The following is a 16708-nucleotide window of genomic DNA, read 5'->3' as shown; positions in this document are numbered from 1 at the left end:
AGTATTTTGTAACATTTAAATATTAATCAGCTGATGCTTTGTTTGTGTATTTCTATGAAAATAATTTGAATACTGTAGATTTATTGTTATATTTATAGGTTTATAATCAAAGTTTCATCAGTTGAAGTTTTTGGAAATTTCAGATATAATGATTAACCTAAAATGATACTGCCTCAAATCCCTCTGATATCAAGGCCCAACTCCTGATCATAGCCAAACCTGTGGTGGATAGTTCCATGGGAAATTGCAGTTACTTAACACTGATAGGATCTCATGTTCTCTCTCTCATTTTGGAATGTCTCCAACACAACCCAAAAGTGTAGGAGAGTTAATGTCCTCTGAGGACAGCTCTCAGTGAAGTGGAAATAAGAACCATAGGTAAAATTGTCAGTTTTCAGGTCTTCATGAGGACAACTTAAAGAAGTTTCTCAGGACCTTTCAGTAAAAGCAAGCCTTCATTTTCTATCCACAACAATTATATCAACAATGTACCTCTTTGACAAAGTTGCTTCTTCACTGTATCACTTTCCCATTCTTTTCTACCTTGGATAATCTCCCAGATAAACTAACAGTACTCAAATCCTTTGTCCTACTCTTTGCTCTCAGGATAAATGGAGCCAAAAGACTTAGATTAATATCAAGTTCTGAATGGGATCTTAGAGCTATTTCTGTCCAGATTTTCATAAACATAGGGACCTTTGAATTATCAGGTTATAAATAAGTTCTAAATGGAGGGGGCAAAAGCAAAAAGTAGAAATTTTTATGTTTGATTTTTAATCATGATTAATTGACTTTATTGATTATTAAAAATACTAACATTATAAAAGTGTGGATCTTTGTAAAACAATGTCATATTGTAAGAAAGAAGTTGCATAATCCTTTTGAGAATATTAAACCAAGTGTTCAGGTGCCATCTAATTTCTTGTTTAATCCAGAACTTTGGTGTGCATCATCTTGAGGAATAGGATTTTGAAGTCCAGACAGACTAAGAGAAAACTGATCCAAATGTGTGTGTTTATATTTCTGCTTTTGTTGTAAAAATCAAAGTGTGATTGCTGGTTTAAAATGGTAAAACTAATAATGTTCATGGACTCGATTATAAATTTTCTAATTGTATGGGAAGAATCCAATAAACATAGAATTAATTGATTTGCAAATCCTCAAAGAGCTACAGGATCAGGTAGTGGTATGTTCTGATTCAACAGCATCATAATGCAGCATTTTATATGTGTGGCTAATGGATATTTTCATGAATGTTTGCTAGCTAGTCAGCCAATACAGAGAAATATTAGGTAGCGTAATTACTCACAGTTGTGTTTAATAAAATGAGAGAAAATTATCAAATGACACTAATAATAATAATCCTATAGCAGGCTAAATATTCAATGATAATTACAAGTATTAATCTAGCTTTCTTCCCTGATTATGACTCTGCTCTCCTTTATCATAATGGGAGTAGCAGATTGTCTGCAGTGAATTGTGAAAACGCAGCAGTGACTTTGGCAGTGAAGGCCTCCCATCAATTTTGATAGGTTAAAAGGATTCTGGTTGGTCTTGAGCAAATGTGTCAATTTTTTTATTCTGTGTGTGTCATAAAAGAAAGAAGCAATAGTAAATTCTTGCTGTTATTCCATGGAGCCAATAAAATCATACTGCCAACAAGAGGCTGTTGACACCATAGGTGTAGTTAACTGTCTTGAAATACTACGCCTGGAAATAAAATCCTAATATTTCACATAACCTCTTTTTTTAAAAGAAATAAAACAAAACAAAACAAAACAACTATACTGCTTACATTTAGGGCCCTGCTGTTGTGTAACTATTTTTGAACATGTCTTCTGTAAGTGTATATATATATATATATATACATATTTTTCTGTGCAATAAATTCATTTAGAGATAAATTTGGATTGCAAATTATTTTGGGGGAGGCGTGGTATTTGTGGCTAGTCTTACAAGTAAAAAGGACTAAAAGAAAGAAGAAAAACATTTTTTATTACAGCATATTTACATCTGTCCAAAGTACTTATCTACTATAATACTGACTAATGTATAATACTGTACACAAAGAAAGAAGCTAAATGAGTTATAATTCAGTCAGTGTATAGCTGGCCATTTTAAAACTTACCACTGAATCTTTCTGGTATGCAATGTGATATCTGGCAATCTGGTCCAGTTCATTACATCAGGTCATTTGTATGTTCTTATTACCATTTTGATAGCATAGCACATTTTATAACCCAGACATTTTACAATGTATAACAAACCCTTAGGATTAACCCCCAAGGTCAGTGCAGTTAGTAAGAGCATGCAATTTAGTTAGTAAGGCATGTCCCCTGCCTGTGCTTTTGTTATGTTAAATTTGAGGCGAAAAGTTAAAGCATCCTGTTTCTTCAAATCCTCCCCTAAGTGGTCCCATTGAGGTATGTTTAGCAAGCCTTCATCTAGGAACCATGGAGCCGCCTTTTCCACTGTATTCAAAAAGGCCCGAGCAGTTTTTGCTTTTACGTGGACGTTAAAGACTCGCGCGGCTAAATTCCGGCTCTAAGGCTGCCCCGCTTCTTATTGCAGACTTGTACAAGTTAATCCCGGCTCAAGGCCGCCCCGCTTCTTATTGCGGACTTGTACAAGTTAATCCCGGCTCAAGGCCGCCCCGCTTCTTATTGCGGACTTGTACAAGTTAATCCCGGCTCAAGGCCGCCCCGCTTCTTATTGCGGACTTGTACAAGTTTAAATCCCGGCTCTAAGGCCGCCCCGCTTCTTATTGCGGACTTGTACAAGTTTAAATCCCACCACCTTTGTTGTGGCTTTACCCTGCTTGCCTGCGGAATTCTCCCTTGCAAGGTTTTTCTATTTTTACTCCCCGCTTTACCGCGGAATTCCCACTTTTGAACGTGGCCTTTACTCCCCGCTTTACTGCGGAATTCCCACTTTTGAACGTGGCTAATGTCCCTGCTTACCTACGGACCTTTACTCCCCGCTTTCCTGCGGATTACCTTACAAGATTCCTTTATTTATTTCCCGGGTGCCGGCACCATTTATCGCCGTCCAGCAGCGATAATAACAACCCTCAGTCTGCTCTGGTTTCAAAAAGCGGGCTCCCTTTATTTCATATGGCCATCGCTTATATAGGGGAGCTAAGCCAATCAGCATAGACAGTGATATGCATCCACCAATCTTAAGCTTGTTACCAAGTACCCACAGCATAGCAATAGTTCAACAGCCAATAGGTAGTACTTCCTGTTTACAACCAGTCACTCTAGACACACCTTCTGGCAAATCGCCAGGCGCCATTTTGCAAAGCTCTGCGGTTGACGGATCTCTGGGCCCCTGGAGCATCCGCCCTCAACAACAATGGAACTATGATGCATGTATTTTCAAAAGTATAGACATACATGAAGCTATGAGGTCAAAAAAGATGAATGTCCGTAGTACCATATAGACTCAACAAATAAAAGTGTCCAAGGGTCTGAGTGTGACTTATGAATATTGTATAAGATTAGGCCAACATGTGGTTTTGATATAAATAATCTGTTCTTAAATTAGAATTACAATCGTTGAGTACAGTGTTGAAAATGGCAGATAGATTTTAGCTATCTTTGCTCACTAGGGAAAATGGAAAAATGTTTAGTTTGGTCAGATTTTCACTTAACTTCTGAAAAATCTTACGTTTGAGAGAACCCTTCTGAAATAAGAATCCTTAAAGACATAACCCCTTTGGCACAAGTTTTCAAGAAACTTGTTTGATGTTGTAGACAGTTCTATGGCACACGTACTGTTCTAGATGTTTCATGCCAATAATATGTAAGCCATACCAAGGCTACATATACATATAGAGATGTTCCTCAGCTTACAAGGGGGCTATGTACAGAGAAACACATAAAAAATTGAAAATGCATTTAATACCCCAAAACTATCAAATATCATAGCTTACCTTAAGCTTATTTAAACATACTCAGAACACTTACATTTGCCTGCATTTGGGCAAAATCATCTTAAGCAAAGCCTATTTTATAACAAAGTATCAAATATCACATGCAATTTATTAAATATTACAATAAAAAAAGAAGAATATGTATATTCTATATATATATTCTATATATAGAATGCTTGTAAGAATATCAGGTGTTCACCCCTGTAATCTTCTAGCTGACTGGAAGCTGTGGCTCACTGCCGCTGCCCAGCATCACAAGATGGCACCATATAGAACAAGAGTTTCAGGTGGTAGGTGTTGTAAGTTTTACCCAAACTGACATTGGTTTTTGTCATCATATATGTCAAGTAGTTTTCTCAGGTTTATTTTTAGAATATCCTTGTATAATGAATATTTACACTGATATCTAGTATAAAAATCTTGCAATTTAACATTAGAAACATTAAGATATTGAAAATCAATCTATTTCTTTAATTCATTGAAGACATTTTTGGCTTGTTTCCAGTACTTTCTTACTGGTTAAAAAATGAATTTGAAGTAGTCTGGATTTCATTATTATATGGCACTTTCCCTTTGATGAATACAAAGACGATATTCTATATTAGCTATCTGAGAAGAATTTATTTTTTTAATTTTATTTATTTGTAAGAGAGAGAGTGAGAGAGAGCACAAGCAGGGGGAGCAGCAGGATGAGGGAGAAGCAAACTCCCGGCTAAGCAGGGAATCTGTTGCAGAACTGAGTCCCAGGACCCTAAGATCATGACCCGAGCTAAAGGCTCAGGCGTTTAACTGACTGAGCCACCCAGGTGTCCCAATCTGAGAAGAGTTCTGTATGCTATTCCTATTAATATGCAGTTTAAAGTCTAGGTAATTAACTTAATATTTTAGTGGCTATTGCATAGATAGCACTATGTTCCAGGCAGAGAGTAAGAAAGAAATATTAAATCAACCATATTCTATGCATTCTAAATGAAAATAATTAATCGATCATAAAAATCCTTCTATTTATGGAATATCAACTTATAAGCTTTCCTCCATATGAACAATGCCAAATACCAGAATAAAGGGTCATCTAATACAAATAAAGGATAGAATTAAAGAATTCTGGTAAGCCATTTAATTTTGAAAAATGGTGTTCTATTGTTGCTGAGTTGTGGTTTTCCGTTACATAATATCTGATAAGTGTAGAAGTAACATGAGTGTTACGTGAGATGAGAAATGGTATATAATTAAGATATTTTTAAAAGTACAGATAAATACAAATTTGTAAACATAGCATTATGGAGGAGTAAAAATAAATGATAGCTACACACTCTAAAGTGAATAAAACTTGGAAAGCTAATAGAGAAGTAAAACAAGGACAGTGCAAAAAGTATGGTACATTTTTATGAAGTTCAAACAAATTCTGTGAAATCATAGATGGACTTAAAGATACTATTATGTATCAAATATTGTAAAAATTAAGCAAGGAAATAGCAAACATAAAACAACCAAAGCATACAAACTTGGGTAGATACAAGAGGTGTGATCATGTTCTACTTCATAAAGAGATGAGTTAATAGATAAATACAAGTAACTAGACTTTTTAGAAGTTAATAAAACGTTGCCTGTTATTTCTTAGTAATATAAAATATATGGTTTTCTAACAAAAACGTTTATCTTAAAATATTTAAAAATAAATTTTAGGCTACTCCTAAGGTTATATTTACTTTTCCACTGTAGGAAAAGCTGGTTGTTGTAGTTGTATTTGTTTGTTTGTTTTAGTCTCCTCCTAGTTTTTATTATTATAATGTGGAATGAGGAATGTTAGATTGAAAAGTGAATTATTTTATAGACAAAAATCATTACTTGATTCACCTCCTGGTACAGCAGATGGAACTCCTGAAAATATGCCCTTTTGCCTTATGGAAGAGTAACAGTTATGCTTACTTCTGAAACATACTTGGTGGTGGCCCTAAATAGTGACACCATAGTAAACATTTTGAATATTTGCAATTAATTTTTATAGTCATAGGGCTCCAAAAGGCACTGCAGGTATCTTAGCAGGTATTTCAATAAGGCTAAAATTTGCCTGACTGTTTAAAAATATTAGCAAGGCACAAAACATGGCAGAAGTATTGTCCTCAGATATTATTTATTTCCATATGCTCCTGATTCCAGACATGGCAAGTTATTTTTCAAATATTTATTATAAAAGTTTTTATTTATTTATTTGACAGAGATCACAATAAGGCAGAGTCAGGCAGAGAGAGAGAGGAGGAAGCAGGCTCCCTGCTGAGCTGAGAGCCCCGATCCAAGGATCCTGGAATCATGACCTGAGCTGAAGGCAGATGCTTTAACCTACTGAGCCACCCAGGCTCCCCCATGACAAGTTATTTTGATAGATGTATATACAGTGTATTTTCCAGTTATAAGAAAAATGGTTCTGCTATTTTTAACCTTTTTAAAAATTAAATAATTTTTTTCATTGAAATTTTATTTTTTAATGTTTTACTTTTCTTTTCTTTTTTTTTAAAGATTTTATTTATTTATTTGAGAGACAGAGATCACAAGTAGGCAGAGAGGCAGGCAGTGAGAGAGAGAGAGAGAGAGAGGGGGAAGCAGGCTCCCTGCGGAGCAGAGAGCCCGATGCGGGGCTCAATCCAAGGACCCTGAGATCATGACCCGAGCTGAAGGCAGCAGCCCAACCCACTGCGCCACCCAGGCGCCCCAATGTTTTACTTTTCAATATACTACTTAGAATATAAAACCTATTCCATTTTGTAAGATGTTTACCATTTAAAAAATGGTAATTTTCTCATTGTGTCTTCCCCTCACATTGCTTTATTTTGAATAAAAAATTTCACAATAAACATAACTGATGCTTTCCTTCTGATGGTCCCTCTGTTGGTCATATTGTATATGAGCCATGACAATTAGTTTTACAAAATTTATTGATGTTTGTTGATATGTTTTATCATAACTAATTTTCCCTCCCTTATCTAGATTCCCCAGCTTTCAGACAGGTGGACACTTCAATAAACCATACCGAAGGGATGTATCAAGTACTTCTTAGACATTCTCTCAGATCCTTGAGGTGTCATTTTGCCTAGGGATTTGCAATAGGTTCTGCCAGAGGCACCACTGTGACAACTGATGTCCATGGTCTATCTCCTGCTAAGCTCAAGAGGTCACTGGTTTCCAAGTTTATCTATAAAATTAATGCATTCCAGCAAGTTCTTTTTTTTAATATTAACAAACTTATTTTAAAGTTTATATGGAGAGGCAAAGACTCACAATAGTCAACATAGTGTTGAAGGAGAACAAAGACTGAGGACTGACTTCAAAGTTTACCATAACGATTGGGCGCCTGGGTGGCTCAGTTGGTTAAGCCTCTGCCTTCCGGCTCAGGTCATGATCCCAGGGGCCAGGGATCGAGTCCGGCATTGGGTTCTCTGCTCAGCAGGGAGCCTGCTTCTCCTCATCTCTCTCTCTGGCTGTCTCTCTGCCCATTTGTGATCTCTCTCTCTGTCAAATAAATAAATAAAATCTTAAAAAAAAGTTTACCATAACGATAATTGTAAGCATGATATTGTAATACCACAGAGAGACTAGATTAAAGCAACAGAATATATATTATCAATTATATTTTATATTTAATAGAAAAGCAAAAGCAATACAAGAGAGCAAAATACAATCTTTTAAACAAATGGTTCTGTAGCAATGGTGAAGCTAAATCTAAAAATATAAAATAAAATAAATCCAGGCAGATATCCTACACTCTTCACAAAAATGAACTCAGATTGGATTATAAACCTAAACATGAAACATGTAGAAGGTAATATAGAAGAAAATTTAAATGACCTTGGTTTTCGCAATAACTTTAGCTACAAAAGCACAAGCACTGAATTTAAAAATGTCTACTCTGTGAAACACAATGCCAAGAGAATGAAAAGGCAAAGCACAGACTATGAGAAAAAATTTGCAAAATACACATCTGGCAAAGGACTGTTAATCAAAAATACACAAAGACCCCTAAAAACTCAACAATGGGGGAAAGACCGGATTAAAAATGAGCCAAAGGCCTTAGCAGATACCTCACCAAAGAAAATATTACAGATGGCAAATAAGCATATAAAAAGATGCTTCACATCACATGTCATCAGGAAAATGCAAATTAAAACAAAAAAGAGACACCAGTACATACCCAGAATCCAGAGCACTGACAACAGAACACGAAATGTTGGTGAGGATGTGGAGCAACAGGAATGTTCTTCCATGTGTATTGAGAATAAAGAATGGAAAACAACTTGGCAGTTTCTTACAAAACTAAACATATTCTTGCCAGATTATTCAGCAGTAGCAGCTCTTGGTATTTATCCAAAGAAGATGAAATCTATACCCACAAAGATGTCTATAGTAGTTTTATTCATAACTGACAAAAGCTTGGAAGCAACCAAGATATCCTTCCATAAGTGAAAGGTCAAAGAAAGTGTAGTACATGCAAACAATGGAATATTATTTAATGCTAGAGAAATGAATTACCAAGCTATGAAAAGATGTGGATATAAATATTTAATAAATATTTGATTTTAGGCTTCTACAAGTCTATCAATGTTATTAGTATATTTTAACAGTGAATGCTCAGCATTCATGAATTTACCTAATAAAACATTTTGGGTTCAATATTTTAAATACTTCAACCTCTATGATTATATTCCTAATAATTTTGAATTGGGGTAAATAAACCTTAATTTTTTGTAACTTGTTTCTTATTGCAAGAGAGCTCAATGAAATTTTAGAAAATAAAAATTTACAAAAAAAAAGTTTAGTTTATTATTGCCAAATAATTTAAAACTTTATCTTATATTCAAATACATATATTTTTCTAAATTGATTTATATGCTACTAAAACCAAAAACTTTTAGTTATACTAGATTTCATATCCTGCAATCAATGCCAGAAATCCATCTGGCAATGATTTGTCTTAAATAGAGTTAAGATGGGTGTTATTACAATGCAAGATGGAAACAAAGATAGTATAACAATTGGTGATACATAACTTTTCCGTTTTGATCAAGTTACTAATCTACAAAAGGCTTTTATCAGTGACAGACTTGGGAATTTAACAAAACTTTTAAACTAGCATGTGCGACTCATTCCTAGAAAACAACACAATCAATAACACTTTATTTAGATTAAATCATGACTATTTCTCCATTTGAATAAAAAAGGTAGCAACCCCAATAAGTTTATTGAACATGAAAAGTTGAAATGCTATAATGCTCCTAAGGAATTAAATGATCCAGTCAAGAATTACAAAAAAAGGATATAAATTACCAAAGTGTTTGTATAATTGTAATGTACAACTGCCCATTATCGTTCCATAGTGTAGGCTTGTACAAGAACTCTATAAAAGAACTCCACTTCTAAACTGTGGAAAATATGTTCCCTTTTCCCCTATATACAACTATTAAGCCATTCATTTAGCTTTTAAAATATCCACTTAATACAGGCTTTTTACACATTTGAACAGGCAGCAGGGCTCTATTCTTATCGCTTACATCTGAAGGATAGACTTCTAGCGTAAGAGGTAAAGCCCATAAAGGAGCCCAATAATAACAACAAAATACAGTTTAGTGAGCCCTTACAATCTGCCAGCTACCTTTCTGAGAATACTTCAATTAATAAAACATATAAAATACCTGACCACAAAGAGCTCACATTCTTTTGAAATATAATAGTGAAATAAACCAATAATAGAGGGGCACCTGGGTGGCTCAGTCCATTGAGTGACTGCCTTTGGCTTGGGTCATGATCTCAGGGTCCTGGGATGTAACTCCCCAGCAGGCTTTCTAGGCAGTGGGGTGTTTTCTTCTTCCTCTGCGCACCCTCCCAATTCTCTCTCTCTCTGGCTCAAATAAGAAAATAAACCAGTAATAGAATAATGATTGATGGTTGATGGTGATAAGTGATACAAAGAAATACAAGAAAGGTAAAAGCCATTGGGGAATGCTGGGATGAAAGTTAATTTTATTTTGTTTTGGGTGGTTATATCTCATTTATGAGATGTTATTTGCACAAAGACCCAGGAAGTGAAGGAGAGTGTTATACAAATATTAAAGGAAAAGATTGCTCTAGGCAGAGCAAGTAAGTATATAGACTTTGTGTGAACAGCTTGTCTGTTACTTTTGAGGAAAAGCAAGGAGGCCAATGAGGAGTTCATAGTGGTGGAGAGAGGAAGAACGTATTGATGTATGACCTTCTAGTACATTGAAACGCCTTCAGTTTTTATTTAATATGAAAGGGGAAGATACCAAAAGTCTTTCAACAGCAGAATAAAATCATATGACTTGATTTTTAGGTTAAATTCTGTACCAAAATAAATTTGCATGGAGAAAGGAGTGCAGTATGTGTGGAAGTGGGGTTATCAATCAAGTCAATAATTCAGGAACATATGATGGTGTTTTTAGCATGCTGGGTGGTAATAGAAGTGGTGAGGTATGGTTTTCATTGTGTATATATTTTGATGGTGAATATTCTGGTGAACAGGATGGGGTATGTGCAGGACAGACATCAACATTTATTTTACCTGCACAAACAGAAGGGTGGAGTCTTCATTCCCTGATATGGAGAGAACTCTGAGTTCAAATGTTCTTTCTCATTAAATGGCATAGTGATGATGAGGATTTAGTCAGACAGTGAAAGAGAGCAGTAAGCATAGTGTTAAGCGGTAAGACATTATAATACATTGGAACATCAAAAAACGTTGTGTTGGATCATCTGTTTATGTGAGTAAATAAATAAATAAAGCTTCCTGGGGTTCTGATAGAGGTAAAGAAGACTGTATATGATCCAAAGGGGCACGTGCACCAAATGTTTATAGCATTAATATCCACAATAGCCAAACTATGGAAAGAACCTAGATGTCCATCAACAAATGAAATATATATATATATATATATATATATATATATATATATATATACACACACACAATGGAATACTATTCAGCCATCAAAAGAAATGAAATCTTGCCATTTGCGTTGACATGGATGGAACTGGAGGGTATTATGCTTAGCAAAATAAGTCAACCAGAGAAAGTCACTATCATATGATCTCCCTGATATGAGGAAATGGAGGTGCAATGTGGGGGGTTTGGGGAACAGGAAAAGAGTAAATGAAACAAGATGGGATCGGGAGGGAGACAAACCATAAGAGACTCTTAATCTCACAAAACAAATTGAGAGTTGCCGGGGGGGGGGTGGGGAGGTTAGGGAGAGGGTGGTGGGGTTATGAACATTGGGGAGGGTATGTGCTGTGGTGAGTGCTGTGAAGTGTGTAAACCTGGCGATTCACAGACTTGTACCCCTGGGGCTAATAATACATTATATGTTAATTAAGAAGAAGAAGAAGAAGAAGAAGAAGAAATAGGAGACTACTATAAATCAAATGCTATGGTTTTCAGCATAGAGTGTGTAATCAGGCATATTTTATTAAAGTAACCAAGTAAAATGAGGTCGAAAAGTGGAATAACAGAAAACATAAAAATCAGAGATTTTAAAAAGAGATATGGGACAGTGTAGAGAATATAGTCAATGATATTATAATAGTGTTATATGGTGACAGATGGTGGCTATATTTGTAGTGATCATAGAATAATGTATGGAGATCTTGAAAACCTGAAACCAATGTAACACTGACTATCAACTACACTCAAATAAAAAAATAGTAAAAGGAAACATTTTAATTTAAAAAGATAAAAAGAGGGACAAGAATTTGAAAAGTGAATTTCAAAAAGAGTAAAGATGAGGCTAAGACATACTCTGAACCTTGAGGAAAACACCATTTTGAAAATTCTTCCCATTTTGAGAAAACTCAAATGAATCAATACCATAAAAGAACCCATTTTAACTGAGAGATGTAATGAATGCTCAAGAAATAATTTTATGACAGGATAATTCTTCCCTATGAAACAGCATACAGAAACCCGGGGAAACACCTGGAAGCCAAATAAACTATACTGAAAATAAGAATTAGGAAAAAGATAAATGATGAAAGATAAGAAAATTAGACCTGCGACAGAGACCTAGTGAAGAGAATTTTTAGCTTGTGGTTTAATGTTTTTGAGGATAATCTAGAGTTCATAACTGCCTTGAGGGAGGCTGGTTGTAGGCAGTTTAGGCAGACCCCTAAGAGAGGCCTACTTTGGGCAGGTGGTGTTGGAGGAGGCCATTGGGCTGGACAAAGACAAATCCAACCATTTGACTAAAGTGTCTGTGAAGATGTTGAAGTCAGATGCAGCAGAGAAAGACCTGTCAAACCTAATCTCAGAAATGGAGATGATGAAGATGATTGGACAGCACAAGGACACCATCAACCTGCTGGGTCCTGCACACAGGATGGTCCTTCGTACACTATCATGGAATATGCCTCCAAAGACAACATACAGGAGTACCTGCAGGCCCAGAGGCCTCCTGACCTGGAGTACTGTTACAATATCAGCCACAATGCAGCAGAGCAACTCTCCTCCAAGCACCCGGTATACTTTGCCTACCAGGTAGCCTGAGGCATGGAGTACCTTGCCTCCAAGAAGTGCATACACCAAGACCTGGCCACCAGGGAAGTGCTGGTGACAAAGGACAACATGATGAAGATCTCAGACTTCAGCCTTGCCAGAGATATCACCACATCAGTTACTATAAAATGAGAACCAACAGTGGACTGCCTGTGAAGTGGATGGTCCCTAAGGCCATGTTTGACCAGATCTACATCCACCAGAGTGACTTCTGGTCTTTTGGGGGTGATCCTGTGCAAAATTTTCACTCTGGAAGCCTCCCATATCCTGGAGTGCCTGTGGAGGTGGTTTTCAAGCTGCTGAAGGAGTCATTTGATGGATAAGCCAATAAGTGCACCAGAGAGTTATACACAATAATGAGGGGTGGCTGGCATGTGGTACCTTCAAGCTGCTGGTAGAAGACCTGGATCATACTGTGGCCTTGACCTCCAACCAGGAGTACCCGGACCTGTCCTTGGCCCTGGAACAATACTGTCTATGCTTTCCCAACACCCAAAGCTTCACCTGCTCCTCAGAGAAGAATTCCACCTTCTCTCATGTGCCGTTGCCCAGGGAGGCCTATCTGCCCTGACACCCAGCCCAGCTTGCCAATGGTGGACTCAAATGACTAGTATCCCTATTACTCCTGTCCATATTCCGTCATAAGCTGTAACCCTTACCCCCCACCCTCCCTGCAAGACTCACTGCCTTCTCCTTTGTCCCTTTCCTACTGGCAGGAGCCAGCTGCTTACCTGAGGCCTTCACCCCTTGAAGTTCACCTCTCTTCCCCTTCCTCTTCCTCCTCCTTACAACCTGCTCATGAAAGAAAGGAACAGAGAGGCAGGTACTTGCTCGTGGCTACTTCCTTCCCTCCCATATGTTGGACCAAGACCCCTCCCTGTCATCTGGTACTGCCTAGACGTCGAGAGAGTTGGAGATGAGGCATGCCAGTGAAAGCTGTCGGAGCTTTCCTGGTTTGGTTTTGTCTGCTTAGCATAACATGTAAGACTGAGTTCTGGTGGCAGGGACCTAGTCCTTGGGGCTATAGCACTAGTGAGGGGAGGTCAACTGCTCTGGGCCTTGGCTAAGAGCAAGCCCTGCTCCAGAGATATGGTGCCAAGGGCTTATCAATTTTGATACTAATTTGCTTTGCTGACCAAATACCTGGTATCAAAAGATGGGAAGGCAAAGACTGGAAGCAGTGTTGTGACCATGGGGTCCAGCCCCAAACTATGAAGAAAACACAAAGTGTATAAATCTGAGTAAGTATATATTTACACACCTTTTTAAATAGGTTGTTATCAAAGATTTAATCAATGGGTAATATGCTCCTCGTGGCTGGGAAGCATCAGTTGCCATATATTAAAAACAAAGAAAAGAGGTGTCTGGGTGGCTTCCTCCAAGAAGTGTCCCTTCTTTTCAGGTCATGATCCCAGGGTCCTGGGATGGAGCCCCACATCAGGCTCTCTGCACAGTGGGAAACCTGCTTCTCCTTTTCCCTCTGCCCTGCTTATAGTTCCTCTTCCTGTCTCTCTGTCTGTCAAATAAATAAAATATTTAAAAAAAAACAAGAAAGAAACAAAATGTTTTAAAAGGCCTTTTTTTTTTAAATTTTCTAGGGGTGCCTGGATGACTTAGTTGTTTAAGCAGATGTTTGCCTTTGGCTGAGGTCATGATTCCAGTGTACAGGGATCCAGCCCTGCATGGGACTACTTGCACCCCAAGGAGCTTGCTTCATCCTCTCCCTTTGCACATGATTCCCCCTGTTTGTGTGCTTCTTCTCTCTCTCTCTCTCTCTCTTGCTGTCAATAAATAAAATAAAATCTTTTACTAAATAAATAAAAAAATAAATAAATTTCTAAACCTACTTTCAGTTTAGGTCCCTTAACAAAAATTGCTACTGCTTCATTAAAAAAAAAAGGGAAAATTTAGAAAGATGCTTCCAGAGTTAAAAAGCTGTTTTGTTTCTTTGTCAGGATTCAATATAGAAGTGCTTTAAAAAGTAAAAGAAAAAATATGCTATATTAACTCTAATCACACTATAACTTTGGTGGTTATATCAAGATAATGAAAAGTGATTTTAAAGCAAATTTCATTATCAGACATAAAGATCAAGTCAAAATTACAGAAGAGTAAAAGGATGAATTCATCAGGGTGTATAATAATTCTTTTTTTTTTTTTAAAGATTTTATTTATTTATTTGACAGAGAGAGATCACAAGTAGGCAGAGAGGCAGGCAGAGACAGAGAGAGGAGGAAGCAGGCTCCCTGCTGAGCAGAGAGCCCGATGCGGGACTCGATCCCAGGACCCAGAGATCATGACCTGAGCCTAAGGCAGCGGCCTAACCCACTGAGCCACCCAGGCGCCCCGGGAGTATAATAATTCTTGAATTTTAATACGTAACAACAGATTTGGGGATATATAGGGAAAAACTAAGAACAAAAATCATAACTTCTACCTTGGACGACAAATGGAAAATAATTTCAACACCCTTATTTTAAGATTACATAGACAAATGGTCATCATATTGGTAAGATATGTAAGACTTGAACAAAATGATCAACTAACTAGATATGCTTGATATTACATTACAGTAACTGAACTAACTGAGGTCAGTCTTTGGTGAATCACAGAAACAGGTGGAGTTATCAAACAAAGGAATCTTTGTTTACAACATACAAGGAGTTCACAGGGAATAAGTTCCAAAGCCTTGACTGTTTGAACAGGAGAGAGATTTTTATTTAGTATTTAAGATGAATACTCAGAAGGGAGAGTTTTATTATCCCGTGTATGGTTGGTCATAAGGTTGTGGATGCATGCACATCCACATATGTATTTGTGCAATATGTATTGCATGTTCACCTGAATGAAGCTTGTATTCCACCGAGGGCAGAAACTTCAACGTTAGAATAAAGCAGAGGTAACTGTTGGACAAGGGAAAGGGACTCTGCAGGCTTCAAGAGCAGATAGAAACTAGATGGGGTCTTGGGCTCATTTTCTGGGACAAGGAATGAAAGGCCTTGATTGCTTTTGAAATAGCACTAGGAGTTTTACCACTGATTTATTGTCTCAATAGCTTAGGCTATTTCCTGGTCTGGTGGTGACTGTTAGTTTTCCCATTGCCTTGTTCCCTCAAAATCCTTAGGAGTGAGGTTTTTGCATTTCTTTGTAAGAACCTCCCAGGAATTTTTGGAAGAAGTGTGCTGGGGCAAGTACACAGGTGGGGTATAGATCATTGAAAATAGCTGGGGACAAAAAATGACTTTTCTTATGTCAGGAAAACTATATCTCTTCTTTAATTTTCTAGGAACCTCTAACTCTTTCTGCTGATGTTACCAGCAGGCATCTGAGATATTACTGATTGTTCTCTTGAACCTAAGGAAAAGGAAATGTAGAAAGCAAAAGACAAAACTTTAAAATCTATCCTGCAACTCATCAATTCACTGCAGCCACCTCTCTGTCTTTCCCTTTCTCTTTTTCTCTCTTTCTCTTTCTCTCTCACTTTCTCTCTCACATACGCACAACACACGCAAATCGACTTAAAGCAATTTTTAATTTTCCCTATTCCATTTTAATATACTTGAGGCATGATCATTTTCTTAGTAAATACAAGGAAAAAAAATCTAGGATTCCATCATTCTGTGTGATTAAAGTATTGAGGAATTTACTTCCAATAGCACTTATAAAAACATATTTTATTTAAGGAATATTATATAATCAGGTGCCTGCATTTTTCTTATTCTCTAACTAGTGTTATTTGGCAATTAATATTTTGTCAATCAATATTCCCCTATACCTGAATGTGTGGGCAGTGAGAGATGAGTTAGAGGCAAGGATGGTGAACACTCCCAACAACTGCAGACTACATATATCTTAAGCCATGATTTTCTTTGCAAAGGTCAACATTGATAATGTTCTAGTCATACCTCCGTGTACCAGGAAAGAAGTAGCATATTTCTTGAAAGACACAGCTATCAAAGCTCCATTGAGAATCCGTAAAGATGGAGAAGGGATTTGCAAATTAAATATCTGATAATGGACATCTACTCTGATTATTTAAAAATGAATAAAAATAAAAAACCTTACTAATAACCAAACAGAGTATCCAATTTTACATGTGAAGGAAATAATGGAAGAGACATGTCACCAAAAGTATATGGATGGCTTATAAGCACATGGCCAATTTCTCAACATTTAAACATTAAAGAAATAAAAATTAAAATCATAATGAGACATGC

This window comes from Mustela nivalis, assembly GCF_964662115.1.
Source record: "Mustela nivalis genome assembly, contig: HAP1_SCAFFOLD_207, whole genome shotgun sequence".
NCBI lineage: Eukaryota > Metazoa > Chordata > Mammalia > Carnivora > Mustelidae > Mustela > Mustela nivalis.
The sequence above is the reverse complement of the archived record's forward strand: the minus strand, read 5'-3'. Positions refer to the sequence as shown.